We start from the raw sequence: 12,878 nt of genomic DNA, 5'->3' as shown, positions 1-12,878 counted from the left end.
TCAAAATATTAATATGGAAACATGTGAACTGTGAATATGTAATAGATTTCGCCGTTTATCATGGGCGATCGCTCAAAAGGTTTTCACAAATTTGCCACACCATGCCAACAATCGCTCCAGTGGATACAGAGTAATAATACTTTCAAATCGACATTATTTTATCGTTTCGACGTCTCCTCGGAGGTTTTAAAGTGAGTCCGGTACCTACTTACAGTACCCAAGAGCCATTGCGAACTATACGAACCTAGATTTTAAACAGCTGGCGGCGGAACGTGTTCGCCATAGACATATGAATATTAGTAGACCTGCCCTAAGTGATTAAAAGCGTATTATCCCCACTCCCCATACCGGTTCCATTGAGCCGGCTGGGCTCGCATATGGCCTCAAGTGAAATTTGAAAACGTGACGTCATCATTCTTGTGCGAACTATGGTCGAGGCATCATCGGTTCATTTTACGAAATAACACGGCAAAATTTGACTTGTGATATGAAAACTTGTAAAAATAGATGTGAAAAAGAGAATAAACCCAATTGTCGTATTACATTCCATAAGTAAGCATTATTTTACTTTATTTTAAGCTTATTCACACCGTATTATATGGATCAGTTTTAGAAACATATACTATCACATCACAATGTAGCGATTCTCAAGTGTGCTCATCGTTGTTTACTGGGGTAAGTAAATTATGAGACATTTGTAAAAGTGTCTTAACTAAATACTCTGAAACTAACTACGACTCTGAAAATAGAAGCTGCCTTACTTTGCCGAATTTGGACTTCGCAAATTAGTTCATAACGTGGCGAGTAATTTGCGCTCCCATGTAGAAATGTCTATTCATTCAAAAGCAGATTTTACTTTTAAGAACTAAATGGTGATATTATAATGCGAGATGCCTATTTACTGTCAGATTGATTTATTGACGAATCACAGTCAGCCTTACTCCCTTCGTTCTTCAACAGTTGATTTTACCCCTCGCCATTATCTTCTCGTCTATTAATTCCTATGTCTGTGGTGTTCGCTAATTTTATACCAAGTCGGAAAGACTTTTTTAGCTATATTATTTTCCTTCATACACAAGTGGAATGTGTGCTTTTAGGAATAATAATGTATTAAATTACTCCTCAAGAATGCATGGCATGAAGTTTATACGCCATGGCCAGCGTGATGCAGGTAGGTAGTAACTTTTATTATTATACCTATGCAGGTATTAGTATTATTATTTTTCTTGCAGAAACAACTTCAACACTGGCAACATTCATTTTTCGAAGCCAAATGCATGATAAATAATTCATTCTTCACGGTAATTGTTAAATTAAGAACTTAAATTATTCCTGTTTCTTTCGCGCTTGTCTATGGTCCAGTATTAAACGGCAACAAGTCCAAATCTGTTGTTTTGAGATAATCAATATTTTGTTTTTGAGCATGTTTAGATATGAATGCAAAAATGTTAAATTTCAACAGTTTTTGCTGAAATTTCTATATTTTAATGTTATGCACGGACATAATAGTCAGTTTTGAATGAAAACAATTCGAAATAAATTTATATAAAACTGGGTAGGAACATCTAAATATTTGAATTTTTCAAACAAATTTTTCGATTCTTAAGGAGTCAAACATTGTTGTTGATTTTGTTGCTGTTTAAAACTGGGGGTGACCGGGTATCTCATCAAAATGACAATTCAACACACCTACAAAAAGTGATATAAAGTCGTGAAAAGTTATGTAACAAAAACTTGGTTAAATAGGTTACATGGGTAACTATTAAAAATAGTTTTTGTTTAATCACTTTTGATGACTCTATATCACTTTTTAAATGTTTGTTGAATTTTCATTTTGATGAAATATTATGGGACCAAATCTGGGATACCCATCAGTGGCGGCTCGTGACTTTTGAATGTGATAGAGTGCTAATTCGAATGATTTGACATTATTGAAGATGTTTATTTAACACAGAAAATTTTTGTATTTTTTAGAAAATACGTTTTTTGTATGAAGATTTTCAGAAAATTTCAGTTTGGCAGTGCGCTGTACCGATTTCCTGAAAATATTCTTATAAAAAATATCAATAATGCCATTTTTTCAGACATCAATAATGCCATTTTTTAAATATTAAAATTCAAAACGCACACAAAAGTCACGAGCCGCCACTGATACCTACCCTTATCGTAATTTATGGTTTTTCGGACTTGTTTCCGTTTAATACTGGGCCATCTTGTGCAACAAATGGAAAGTCCAGTTAAATTATTGCACTCGTAAAATTGCATGAAAATTGCGTGCATAATAATAATAATAATAATTGGATGACTTGTATAGCGCCGTTCCTGTGCAAAATCACCTCAAGGGCGCTGGTGCTTACGAATTTTCATTTGTGGTCTAGTGACGATAATTAGTAGCTATTTAAATGAGTTGACTTCGCCTTTGGGTCCCACCCAGGCGTAGTGAGTTCAATTCCTCAGCTGGCTAAGTCCTCCATTACAACACAAGCAATATTTTCCGCGTACTGTAGTGGTAGTAGGATTTTCAACTATTGTCAGGTTATTCGTAACCCGGGTAAAATATTATATTGCGGCATTTGGACAAAATTTGGCTTGACGGCCTCTGTGGTAAGGGTAAGACTCTCGTAGGTCGCGGGTTCAAATTCCGGCGCGCGCGAGTAAATTTGAATTTTTAAAATTGTGTTATTACACAATTTATCTATTAAAAATAATATTTAGTATATTTGTGGCACGTTGGAAGATACTCTCAGTTTCGCCCTGGTGTAAGACCGCTATTAAGAATTGAAACGTTGCTTGAAATGGCTTTAGCCGTGTTTGGTGATCAGATCTGAATAGCCACGTACTTCTCCATATTCCTCTTTCTCATCTCTTTCCCATTCCAATTACCTTCAGCCTCACAACATATCCCAATTGGGGATGCCATAGTCTCACTGGCTCCAGACGGTCGGGAGCAGTTCTCTTTGAACAACATAACAAACAAAGAAACAAAAAAGGGATTCTTGCTTGTGTAGTGGAGTGCTGTATTCAGGGCCGGCCCTATGCGGGCGCAATTAGAGCAGGCGCCAAGGCTTTGATAATACCTAACACCTAACAGCCCTAACACATCGCCCTTGAGATTATTTTTCACCAAAACGGCGCTACACAAAAATACAAATCATCCGAATATTATTGATTACAGTGATCACCTACCTATGCGTCTACTGGTTTGAACAAGGGGCGTCATTTGGTTCAGAATGTATCGTAGAACTACGGTGGGGTTAGAGGAGCGAACGGGTGTTCCAAACCAGTTCGAACGACAAATACAGGGTTTTCCAATAAGAGGTGTTATTTTTAATAGCCCGCTATTTCGGTGAATGTTACTTTTGAAGCTGTCATTTTTTGACATTTGATAAGTAGAAACTACGCCATTAATAAAAATGGAACGATAAACGCTTCAACAACGCATTGAAATTATTAAAATTCACTTGAGTGAATAGAATGCAAATCATCTTGAGTGATGAGGCCCATTTCCACCTCGGTGGCTTCGTCAACAAGCAAAATTGTCGAATCTGGGGCTCGGAAAACCCAAGAGTTATTGTTGAAAAGCCTTTCTATCTTGAACGAGCAACAGTTAAGGTGAATGGATTGCGCTATCGAGACATGATTAATGATTTTTTATGGCCGGAATTGGATGGTATTAATTTGGACAACGTTTACTTTCAACAAGACGGCGCTACGTGCCACACAAGCAACGAAACCATTGATCTTTTACGATTGAATATCAAAATAACACCTCTTATTGGAAAACCCTATACTTTCAAATGTGCGCTCTTTAAAATGATGTACACATACCTATGTAGAAACCTTAGAATCTAAGCCTTAGATGAATGATGTCAATATTAGAAACGCACTATAAACACGCAACTATGTTATGAATTATGTATTTGTATATAGGTATTATAATAATTATAAAAAAAGGTAAATAAATTATAAAATACGAGTAGAACAAATAATGCAAAATAATAATTTTGGACATTGAAAAGTATAAAATTGAAATTCAAAAGAATTTGGCATTCTCAGACTATAAAAATATTACCATTTATTATTTCGGCTACTTGCATTATACCTAGCTCTCTCATTCAAAATTTAGGCGTATTAGATCTGTCTAAGAATTTATATATAAAAATGCAAAAATCAGTCATTTTAAATAAATGCAGGATTACGATAGATTTTTTAAATATTTATTATTATATATATTAGATTTATAGGTCCAGTTAGAAGTTCTACCGAGCCGAACCCTCTGATATGAAAATATCTGTAGTCGGTTAATTTATTTTCACATTTGATCTTTTGTGAGTTGACGTGTTGTTCTTGTATTGTTTTGTATTTATTATGCTTATATAATGCACTTGCACAATGTGGATTGACTAGATGATCATTTGTGGATACGTGTGTGGAAGGGTTTTATAAAACAATTAAAAGTTAACATTAATATTTATTTTTGAGATATGTTGTTATAGCCTTCTTATAACTAAATTCCATGCATGTTTATTTGAGTTAGCTAGTTACCGAGTTAGTTAGTCGGAGTTTGAGTTAGTTAGTTAGTCTTAGTTTGAGTTAGTTAGTCGGAGTTAGCGCAACACGGCATAACACCCCAAAAACAAATAACAAAAATACTTTTTGCCGTGAAAATCTTAAATCATATTTAAATTCCATGCAGTTCAAGACCTCTACCATTTCTGTGAAAGTATTGCTAACTTCATGTAATCTAGAAACAAGTATGTATTTTACTATATATTATTACATATTACCACAGACATAGGAATTAATAGACGAGAAGATAATGGCTAGGGGTAAAATCAACTGTTGAAGAACGAAGGGAGTGAAGCTGACTGTGATTCGTCAATAAATCAATCTGACAGTAAATAGGCATCTCGCATTATAATATCACCATTTACTTCTTAAGTAAAATCTGCTTTTGAATGAATAGACATTTTTACATGGGAGCGCAAATTACTCGCCACGTTATGAACAAATTTGCGAAGTCCAAATTCGGCAAAAAAATTCGGTTCTATTTTCAGAGTCGAATATTTCGTTTAAGTATTTAGTTAAGACACTTTTATAAATGTTCATAATTTACTTCCCAACAACCAACCAGCTTTGTGTTTCGCGTCCAGACGTTTCTCGATGTGATAGTATATGTTTCTATAACTGATCCATAGTATACGATGTGAATATGCTTAAAATAAAGTAAAATAATGCTTATATATGGAATGTAATACGACATTTGGGTTTATTCTCTTTTTCACATCTATTTTTACAAGTTTTCATAGCACAAGTCAACATTTTGCCGTGTTATTTCGTAAAATGAACCGATGATGCCTCGACCATAGTTCGCACAAGAATGATGACGTCACGTTTTCAAATTTCACTTGAGGCCATACGCGAGCACAGCCGGCTCCAATGGAACCGGTATGGGGAGTGGGGATAATACGCTTTTAATCACTTAGGGCATGTCTACTAATATTCATATGTCTATGCATATTACGTATATAAATAAAAAATTTCGTTTGTTAAAAATCTTAAATCTCCGAAAGTTCTTCACCGATTGCTTTGAAATTTTGACACAACTTTGGATTCGAATTCGCGTGTTTTTGTGTTTTTATATACACCTGTCACAGATGACATCTAAATTATAAAGATGTCATCTGTGACAGGTAAAAAGATGTTTTTTGAAAAACAGCGCCAACATCTATTGGATGTAAAAGAAAAACGCGCTATTGTTTCTCTATCTGCACAGACATACTGAGCCATAGCAACGCGTGGCGGGGTACAGCTAGTACAGATATAATATTTAAATAAAAATGTTAATGTTCGTTTGTTCCAAAATCTAAAATCTCCGAAAGTTCTTCACCGATATCGTTGAAAATTTCAAAGTTTGTTTTTATTAGTGCCAGGAGTGTTTATTAGTGCCAGGAGTGTTTATTAGTGCCAGGAGTGTTTATTAGTGCCAGGAGTGTTTATTAGTGCCAGGAGTGTTTATTAGTGCCAGGAGTGTTTATTAGTGCCAGGAGTGTTTATTAGTGCCAGGAGTGTTTATTAGTGCCAGGAGTGTTTATTAGTGCCAGGAGTGTTTATTAGTGCCAGGAGTGTTTATTAGTGCCAGGAGTGTTTATTAGTGCCAGGAGTGTTTATTAGTGCCAGGAGTGTTTATTAGTGCCAGGAGTGTTTATTAGTGCCAGGAGTGTTTATTAGTGCCAGGAGTGTTTATTAGTGCCAGGAGTGTTTATTAGTGCCAGGAGTGTTTATTAGTGCCAGGAGTGTTTATTAGTGCCAGGAGTGTTTATTAGTGCCAGGAGTGTTTATTAGTGCCAGGAGTGTTTATTAGTGCCAGGAGTGTTTATTAGTGCCAGGAGTGTTTATTAGTGCCAGGAGTGTTTATTAGTGCCAGGAGTGTTTATTAGTGCCAGGAGTGTTTATTAGTGCCAGGAGTGTTTATTAGTGCCAGGAGTGTTTATTAGTGCCAGGAGTGTTTATTAGTGCCAGGAGTGTTTATTAGTGCCAGGAGTGTTTATTAGTGCCAGGAGTGTTTATTAGTGCCAGGAGTGTTTATTAGTGCCAGGAGTGTTTATTAGTGCCAGGAGTGTTTATTAGTGCCAGGAGTGTTTATTAGTGCCAGGAGTGTTTATTAGTGCCAGGAGTGTTTATTAGTGCCAGGAGTGTTTATTAGTGCCAGGAGTGTTTATTAGTGCCAGGAGTGTTTATTAGTGCCAGGAGTGTTTATTAGTGCCAGGAGTGTTTATTAGTGCCAGGAGTGTTTATTAGTGCCAGGAGTGTTTATTAGTGCCAGGAGTGTTTATTAGTGCCAGGAGTGTTTATTAGTGCCAGGAGTGTTTATTAGTGCCAGGAGTGTTTATTAGTGCCAGGAGTGTTTATTAGTGCCAGGAGTGTTTATTAGTGCCAGGAGTGTTTATTAGTGCCAGGAGTGTTTATTAGTGCCAGGAGTGTTTATTAGTGCCAGGAGTGTTTATTAGTGCCAGGAGTGTTTATTAGTGCCAGGAGTGTTTATTAGTGCCAGGAGTGTTTAGAGATTGGTTTGAATGGTAGAAGAAGTCGGGGACGCCCGAGGAATACTTAACGTAATGTCTTTGCACCGGAATGAGACACGGAGTCGAATTAAAGTCAATTTAATGTAGTTTTTTAACAGTAACATTGTGGTATATAGTAGTGAATGATGGAAGAAGTCGGTGATGCCAAGAAAGACATTAGCAATAGCGAAGCATTGCGGGGTACACTAGTTACAAATAAATGACTCAGTCCTGACATTACTGATGCAATTAAAAATAGTTTTGGATCGAGTATCTCTTATTGATACATGGAAGGTAATTTTGCTAAGTAAATCAGGGCTATCTATAATACCATTAACAATTTTAAAGATAAAAGTAAAGTCGGAAATAAGTCTTCTTCTGGGAGTTTTAATAATTTTAATTGATTGTAATTTATCTCTGAATAAGACTGTCGTGCAGTAACTAATAAAGAATAGTAACATTTTGGATCGGTTCTAACTTAATGTTGGTATAAATTATTAGCTAATTGGTTTGGCATTGACCTTCAGAATGACCTTCAAGTTTATGCACAGCCAATATTCGAAGTGAAGCCTACTTGAAGCACGGACAAAACGTGGGCATGTAATAAGATTCGTCAAACCACTTGAAAGATTTTCCGCATTATTTACTACACGAATTCGCTCAGTTTGTCAGTCAAGGACATGAATAATAAATAGTTGTCACATTTGGCGTGGGAGTAGTCGTAATGTTTCAATTCGACAAATAATAGTATTTCGTCGCAGGACATTCGTAAATTCAAATAATAATAACTAGTTTATTCCGGAATGCGGGGAGGTTTGTGCAATCCCACACATCCCATAAAATATATACAATAATATTACAATAATATACAATAAAAAGAACAACATTAAGAGAAGACGTTACGAGGAAGCTACAAGCCAAAAATGTATATATTCTGGGTATACCTTATATTGTAGGTAATAGGCATTTAAATCACTTGACTAACGGAGTTTAGAAACGTTGGATTTCCAGCACAAAATTGGTTTTCATTTATTTTGTAAATAATTTTATAAGAACGCAAAAAATTCAATCGACTGAAACTGTCACAAATAATCTTAGCTATAATACGGTATTTTTTAAAAGTTTTTTTCCTTTACGCGTTCACACATTTCTATTGAAAAAAAAAATTTTTAGAAGTTTACATTTATATTTTTTATTGAGTTATTTATTTTTTATTTGTTTTCTAATCAAGCGAAGCGATAGGAAAACCTTCAATTTATCTAAAGCATATTTTTGGTATTCATAATGTACACCAATTCGTTATAAAGATTAATCAAAATAGTGATTTAGCTTTAAGACGAAATAAGATCCTAAAAAAATATCAGTTATGGGCGTGAACGCGATTTAAGTGGGCGGAGCAAATTAGTTTCACACGCGCTCCGCTCGAATTAAATATTATAATATTTCGGGGTTCAGAGGAATGAAGTACGTTGCAATGGGGAAGACCCGACACCACGAACTGTTCGAAGTCAGAGCAGCGATGAAATCCACTAGATGGTACCCATGAGTAAGGTTTGAACATGAAATGCTTAATAATGGGCGTCTTTCAAACTATGTGAATAGTAATATTAAGTTGAATGTGCATGTTTTAGGCAAATTTCGATAGAAACGTTACCTATTGCAGAAGGAGCTCATGATTTTATGATTCTTATCAGATTTCTGTAACCATACTGCTAGACGGTAGGCAGTAACTTATGACTCGTAACCGACGTGTTCTTCATTGACAGATGTCAAAGCAATACGGTATTCAATCACGAATCATTTTCATAATATCTGATCATAATTATATCTGAATATATTGACAAGATAAATAAAATATCAGTCATTTTCAATATTTATTATTATCGTTTACAAAAAGTTACATAAAACAAATAATTATGTAATGTAAAAAGCATAAGATGCAACTTTTTTTGTATAAAGGCCATCATTTATTATAATATAAGTTAGAAATAGTAAAAATAATTTTATATAAAAAACTAAAATAATTATTCAATAAATAGCATTTCGTCGAAATCTAAACGACGATTTCCAAATTGACGTTCTTTACATACAATATCTAAGATATGTGGAGGATCACGAACATTCATAGACCTTGTGACTCCAGGATCGATAAGCTCGACAAGAATGCAATCCATTTAAAAATTAGTTAATTTAATAAGCATTTTTTCTTCCCAGAACTTGTCATCTCGAAGTATACGCTCAACTATCTCTAAGTTAGATAATTACAATCATAAAAAGAGTCGTGCTGCGAAATTCTATTTAATACAGTTAAAGAAAAAATATGTCTTCTATTTTCCTTCCTTCCAGAATAACGGGTTTCTTCTCTTCCTGTGTAAACAAAACTTTTACTTTATTTACGTCAATTTTTTTTTTTTTTTTTAATTTTTTTTATTAAAAGTATACAATACAGAATATAGTATATTATATAAAGCATTGTACTCCCAGGAGTTAATAAACTCATTGCGGGAATGATACGCATTACATGAAACATATAGCTGTATGTATTAAATGGACATATGATGGGACATACACAACATTATTATTTCAGATAGTCATTAATAAGATGAAGTTTGAGCATGTTAGTTTGGGTCTTTTTACATTGACTTGCACATTTGATCTCGTTGGGTAGTTGATTATATTTTGTGTGAGCTATGTATTCCAGGGATCTTAGTCCATATTTTGTTGATTTGATTTTTGGTATATGTAGTTTGTTGTGATTTCTTGTGTTGTGTTGGTGTACGTCGTAATTGTAATAGAGTGTAGTGTTGGAATGTGCCGAGTGTTGAATTACTTAATATAGTTTTCGTTATTTCAAAAGTGGGAATGGTATTAAAATGAAGTATTTGGGTGTTTCTGTAGATGTCTTTGACATGTGTGTCCCAAGGTAAACTGAAAATATTTCGCAGGGCTCTATTTTGGACGACTTGGACTTCTGAAATCATTTTTTTTTGTAGCAAATCCCCAGATTCCGGCGAGATATATTAGATGTGAGTGAATCATAGCATGGTAAATCGATTTTAATAGAGAGGGAGGAAGTAACCCGCGAAGTCTATATAAAACACCAGTTATATGAGTAATTTTGGATAGAACATGTTTAAATTGGTGATTCCATGTGAGTTGTGAATCAATGAAAAGGCCAAGATATTTTGTAACATCAGCCCTTTCAAGGCGGTTATTATCAAGACTTATATTAAGACATACATTTTTTTATTTGCAAACAGTATGTAATGTGTTTTTTTTTATCTTTAGGCTAAGTTTGTTTAATCGCAGCCAGTTTGCCAGGCAAGCTACATCACTTTCCATTTCCTTTTCAAGTTCGTTTAAATCATTATTGTGATAAAGAATCACTGTATCATCTGCATAGAGTTGTATTGTACCCTTAAGTCCCCATTTAGCAATATCATTTATATATATATTAAAAATAGTAATGGTCCAAGTACGGAGCCCTGAGGCACGCCACATTTTATCGTTCCCATGCTGCTTGTCCCCTTTCCAACAAAGGTCTGACAGTGTCGGTTAGAGAGGTAGCTACACAGTAATTTCAGGGGAGTGCCTACTATGCCTAGGTGTTCTAGCTTCTTTAGTAGTATCCCATGGTCAACCGTATCGAAAGCCTTTTTTAAATCTATAAATAAGCCTGCAGCATGCTTACCCTGGTCTATATGCTTTTGGAGGGCGTATACAAAATCGAAGGCAGCACATTTTGTGTTAGATTGGTTTCTGAATCCATACTGTTGGGATGCGAGTAAATTGTTTGATAGGAGATATTTAGTGAGCCTAAGCTTAATAACCTTTTCAAAAACTTTAGAGACGACAAAGAGGATGGATATAGGACGGTAATTAGAAGGATTTTTTTGCAATCATCTTTGTAAATCGGAATTATTTTTGCTATCTTTAGTTGATCTGGGAAGATTCCACTATTCAGGGATTGATTAATAAGAAAAACAAGGTGGTCAGCTAATATATCTTTGCAAAAGTTCAGGTACACTGGTGTAATTCCATCTAAACCTGGAGATGCATTAGACTTTAGTTGAGAGATGATACTGAGAACTTCTGTTTTATTTGTTTTGGCCATGTATAAGGACTGGATTGCTTTTTGATCCGTGTTTATAGTGATAGAATCATCTGGATATGATGCAATTGTAGCTGCTAAGTTTTCCCCAACTGATATAAAGAAGTTGTTAAAAGTTGAAGCTATCTGTGTTGGGCATGTTATTTCTTCATTCTTAATGAGAAGACATTCAATTTCATCTTTCTGGGGTGTCGAGCTATTTGTTAGAATTGCATTTATTATTTTCCATGTCTGTCGCGGATTACGCAGGTTTTCTTTAAATATAGTCGTGTAGTATTTGGTTTTAGCATATCTTCTATAGTTGGTAACTTGATTTCTTGTTTTATTTCTCAGTGCTGTGAATATATCACTTTACTGATTTTTTTTCCAGATTTTAAACGCATTGTTGCGCTGTTTGATAAGTGCATTTAATTTTGCATCAAACCATGGAGTATTACCCCTCCGTTGGTCTCCTATGCGTAACTCAGATTTATGTTGGGATGATTTTATTGCTGTTTTGATGTATTCATTAAAATTATTACAGATTTCATTGGCATTACTGGTGGTTTCGTGTGGAAAGTTGTGGGATTCTACATATGTTTTTAACATGTTTTTATCGGTTTTGGTGTTGTTTGAAAAAGAATGTATTCTATTATTAGTGTGATGTTTCAAGCTGTTTTGGTAATCTAATATCAAAATGTTATGATCACTTAGGTAGGCATCTATATTTGCAGTAGTTGAGGAAATATTTTGTCTGTTTGAGATGATATGGTCTATTAGAGAAGTAGAGGTATCTGTTACTCGTGTAGGATAGGATGTGTTACATATGAAACAGTTGTATGAGTCTAGCGTGTTGATGTATTTAAGAGATGTATTATTTTTTTGAAGAATGTCAATGTTGAAATCACCAAAGATAAGGGTATCATCTGTACAGTTATTTAAAATAGATTCATGATACATTAAGAATTCGTTAATGTTTGAGGTAGGCTTTCTGTTTATAACATAAATATTTAACGGTTTAAAATTTCTATTACGGATATATAATTGAAAACAATATGTATGGGAAATATGTATTTGAAAATTTTTTACGACTTCAATACGTTCATAATAAAATTATATGTTTAAATCAGTTATTACTTGCTCAGAATTTTTCTCCGGTGAAATCGGTCCTTTCGGCATCGGATTATTGATATATTAAGTATTTTCGTGATTAAATAAAAACAATATTAGAAACATTATGTTAATTCACTTTTCAATCAAATTTTGGAATTATACACCCGAGCGTATAAGTACGTATAGACGGGTATATACAAGTGTATAAATTACCTGCTGTAATATAGATAGAGGTGGTATATTGCTGAGTCTAGAAGCAAGCATTAATTGCACATTTTTTCTGTGTTCTTTATTCTGCCTTTGATTTTTTTCACCCTGCTTACTAGCGGATACCTGTTCTTTTTTTCTTTGTTGCCATATGCCTTTGCCTTTGTTGTTATATGATATTGGTCGGTTTTTGTATTGATTTGTTGATGATAAACGTACCTACATGTTATCTGGGTTATAAATGTGAGAATGTTGTCGATATATTTGGGGATTCCGTATTATAGGCCAGTACACATAGCGCCAAAAAGGGGGTTGCGATCGTAATTATTCCGGTAGTCCCAATTTTTTTATATGTTTTATAAACTGATCCCATGATGTATAATCTGAATTTCCGACCATGGCGC

At 34.5% G+C, this 12,878-nt stretch overlaps 1 protein-coding gene across 1 annotated transcript in view; it reads left to right on the top strand.

Annotated features, from left to right (window-relative positions):
• The window catches only part of LOC149422897 (uncharacterized), a 68,917-nt gene that overhangs the window by 39,349 nt on the left and 16,690 nt on the right, over positions 1–12,878 (top strand). The window lies entirely within an intron of this gene.

The sequence above is a fragment of the Hesperophylax consimilis genome, chromosome 6 (genome assembly GCF_061612785.1).
Source record: "Hesperophylax consimilis isolate HC1 chromosome 6, BYU_Hcon_1.0, whole genome shotgun sequence".
Lineage (NCBI taxonomy): Eukaryota > Metazoa > Arthropoda > Insecta > Trichoptera > Limnephilidae > Hesperophylax > Hesperophylax consimilis.
This window is presented reverse-complemented; position numbering and strand designations above follow the sequence as displayed.